Source organism: Taudactylus pleione, unplaced genomic scaffold (genome assembly GCF_031769625.1).
Source record: "Taudactylus pleione unplaced genomic scaffold, aTauple2 ptg000517l, whole genome shotgun sequence".
NCBI lineage: Eukaryota > Metazoa > Chordata > Amphibia > Anura > Myobatrachidae > Taudactylus > Taudactylus pleione.
The window spans coordinates 3,080,709-3,084,660 of NW_028284919.1; positions in this window are offsets into that span (position 1 = coordinate 3,080,709).

A 3,952-nucleotide genomic window follows, 5' to 3' on the forward strand; every position below is an offset into this window, starting at 1 on the left:
TGGGGACTGGCTGCAGCGTGGAGCCAGGTACTAACCTGCGCTTCCATTACCCCCCTGGGACAGCAGGACCGCGGCAGAGCGGTAGCGCTGCGGCGTCCCAGGGGTTAAATGCATGCCAGGGGAGCGCGCCTTCCCTGTCTCACAGCCGGCGCCTCCCCCGCTGCACACAGCCCTCTCTGCAATGCGCCGACTGGCCCTGTGGCAGCGCTCCTCCCCCAAGCCAGCCTCCTCTCTGCTCCTCGGCGGCCATCTTCAGAACGCATGGTGAACGCTGCTGGAAGTCTGGACGGAGGTATCGTGGTCTGGGTCCCCCTGCATACCTCTCCTCCGCTGTGGTCAGGTCTGTGTATGCAGCGCTGTGTCCTACCAGACTCTGTGTCTGTGTAGTTGATTTATCAGCGCTGTTAGTGCAGGAATTGAGTTTCTTTGCATTGTATGTGACTGTGCTAGCGCTGCTGCCTGTACTTTCCTTTCTGACTGTCAGCCTTATTACTGTCCCTATTCTTTCTGCTAAAGCCCGTGCGGTGCGGTGCTGCAGGGTGGTCTCTCGCCATTTTAAAAAATTGGTGAGAGGGGTCACATACTTTCTACCATCATGTCTGAAAGTGACTTTCCTCTCCGGCTGCAGTGTACTATGTGTAAAGTACCTTTAGCGGAGGGGGAGGGTAGCGCGGAGGGCCTATGCCGGCAGTGTTTGTCGTTGGCGCGGCCTATTACGGTTACAGCACCGGTACAGGAGCCGCCCTGGGCTTGTCTCGCTCAGGCGCTTACAACCTTAGTAGGCCAGTTAGCTCCGCAGCCCGCGTTTACGCAGATGGGTTTGTCCCAGCAATCAGTGGTGTCGTCACCCATGCAGGGTTTCCCAAGACAATTGGTGGTACCACGCAGTCTCCCTATTTCCCCTCTCCCGGTTTCTCAGGAGCCGGCGTGGGTTAACTCCCTGACGAGTTCTGTACAGCACTTGTCGGATGTGTTGCAAGGGGAGTCTGTGATGCGGCCACATAAACGGCCGGTGGCGTCGTGTCTGCTCCTTATGAGGATGACGAAGGGACGTCTGATGACGGGGAGATTCTGGATATTTCCGATCAGGAACCTCTCCGTACTAAGGAAGCGGACGCTAGGTCCAAGGTGTATATTCCTGGACTTATTCGGGCAGTCCGCACAGCCTTGGTGATTGAGGACGAAGTTCCCCCAGCGGCTAAATCCAAGTATGCCTTTTTTAAGGATGTGAAGGGTGACTCCACAGTCTTTCCTCTTTCGGGTCAGTTGGTGGACCATTTAGAGGAGGCGTGGAAACAGCCTGGCAAGCGATACCAGCCGCAGAGGCGTCTGGCGGTGGCTTATCCGTTCGCGGATAATTATTTTGCTAAGTGGGAATCCCCTCCACAGGTGGATTCTAATGTGACACGTCTTGTCCGTAGTGCCACATTACCAATGCCATCCATGTCTTCCCTTAAGGATGCTACGGACCGCAAGGTGGAGATCTGCTTGAAGTCCGCTTATTCACTTGTGGGGGGGGGGCAGCGCGGCCGGCTATGGCCATTTGCTGGGTTGCCAGAGCTATGGAGTGCTGGGCGGATACGTTGGAGGCGTCCTTCGATTCCGGCTGAGCAGGCGGAGTTGATTGGTAATCTCCGTGATTCGGCCACTTATATCAACGAGGCGGCCTTAGACATTAGTACCCTGGTGTCTCAAATTTCTTCGGCAGCGGTGGCTGCTCGTCGCACCTTGTGGTTGCGATCCTGGCAGGCGGACGCTGATTCCAAAAAGGGTTTGGAGGCGTTGCCCTTTAACGGAGAAGTTCTCTTCGGTCCAGATCTGGACAAGATTGTAGCCACACTGGCGGCAGCTAAATCGGCAAGTCTCCCGTCGGCTGCTGTCCCTTCTGGTTCAGGGCCATCGTCCTTTCGGTCTTATAGGGCCCAGGGCAGGCCCAAACCACAGTCTTTTCCCCGACAGGCTGGCCCCAAGAAATCGGCCAAGCCCAGGAAGCAGGCCTGGAGTACCAGACGTCCGGCCCCTAAGCCAGATGACAAGCCTGCGGCCTGATGGTCCGGGCCTCCCTTTGGGGGGTCCCAAAGTGGGAGGCAGCCTGCTGCAGTTCGCCCGGTGTTGGTCGGTCACCACGACAGACACTTGGGTTCTCGAGGTGGTCTCCCACGGGTATGCCCTCTCCTTCCGGCACAGACCCCCGGCTCGATTCTTCACCACTGGTCTACCATCTGACAGGAACAAGGCCACGGAGCAGCGGAAGGTCTTGCACACTATGCTCCAGGCTGGAGTTATAGTGCCTGTTCCATTCTCCCAGAGGGGCCAGGGTTTCTATTCCAATCTCTTTTTGGTGCAGAAACCCAATGGGTCGTATCGTCCGATTCTCAACCTCAAAGCACTCAACAAGTCTTTGCGGGTCCCGAAGTTTCGGATGGAGACCCTACGGTCCATCATTCTGATGCTGGAACCTGGGGACTACATGGTGTCATTGGACATACAGGACGCTTACCTGCATGTCCCTATTCTTTTGCGCCATCAACAGTTCCTCAGGTTTGCAATCCGCAGCGACCACTTTCAGTTTCGGTGTGTTGCCTTTTGGCCTGGCGACAGCACCGCGTGTGTTCACCAAGGTGATGGCGGTCATGGCGGCTTCTCTGCGGCTGCAGGGAGTCCTCATGTTGCCGTACTTGGACGACCTTCTCTTACTGGCAGTATCGCCGGAGCTCCTTCTGCGTCACCTGGACCTGACCATTGCCTTACTGCACAGGCACGGCTGGTTGATAAACTGGCAGAAGTCCACTCTAATCCCGTCTCAGCGGATTCTGCACCTCGGAGCCTTATTGGACTTGGGACAGCAAAGGATCTTTGTGACGGGGGAAAAGATCTCTGCCTTACAGTCGAGGGTGCGCAGTTGTTTGCACAGCCGCCGGGTGTCTCTACACTCGGCAATGAGGTTACTGGTCTCCATGGTGTCGGTGTTCGGCATGGTGGAATATGCCCAGTTTCACTCCAGAACTCTGCAGCACCTAATCCTGTCCAAATGGAACGGACTGCCTCAGTCTCTAAAATCCCAGATGATCGTGCTCACCCCGGAGGTTCGCCTGTCCCTTGCCTGGTGGTTGCAGACGACCCATCTCAACAAGGGTCGACGTTCTGGGTACCGAATTGGGTCCTGTTGACGACGGACGCCAGTCTTCGGGGCTGGGGAGCAGTTTCGGGTGCACACTTGTTCCAAGGCAGGTGGTCTCCGACAGAAGCAGAGCTTCCAATAAATATCTTGGAACTCCGAGCGGTTTTCAATGCTCTCCAGCAGGCACATCGGGTTCTCCAGGGTCGCCCAGTGCAGGTCCAGTCGGACAACGCTACCACCGTGGCCTACATAAACCGGCTAGGAAGAACACGAAGTCGGGCGGCTCTCGTAGAGGTGTCTCGTATCCTGGTATGGGCGGAGCGCAATCTTCCGGCCATATCAGCTGTCTTCATCCCGGGAGTGCTCAATTGGGAGGCGGACTTTCTCAGTCGCCAGGACGTTCATCCGGGGGAATGGTCCCTGCACCCGGACGTTTTTCAACTGCTGGTGTACAAGTGGGGTCTTCCAGAGATCGACCTCATGGCGTCCCGGCACAACAACAAGTTGCCGGTGTACGGGTCTCGCACAAGAGACGAAAAGGCGTCTCTGGTGGATGCTCTGTCCGTCCGGTGGACGTTCCGGTTTGCTTGTTTCCTCTGGTTTCCCTCCCACGGGTAATTTGGAAAATCAAACAGGAAGGAGGGACGCTCCTGTTGATAGCTCCTGCGTGGCCCAGACGGCACTGGTTCTCAGACCTTCAGGGTCTGTCCATGGACAGTCCTCTGCGGTTGCCGCTACGACCGGACCTTCTGTCGCAGGGTCCTTGTCTTCCCCCTGACCTGACTCGGCTGTCTTTGACGGCGTGGCTGTTGAGACAGCCATGTTAAGGTC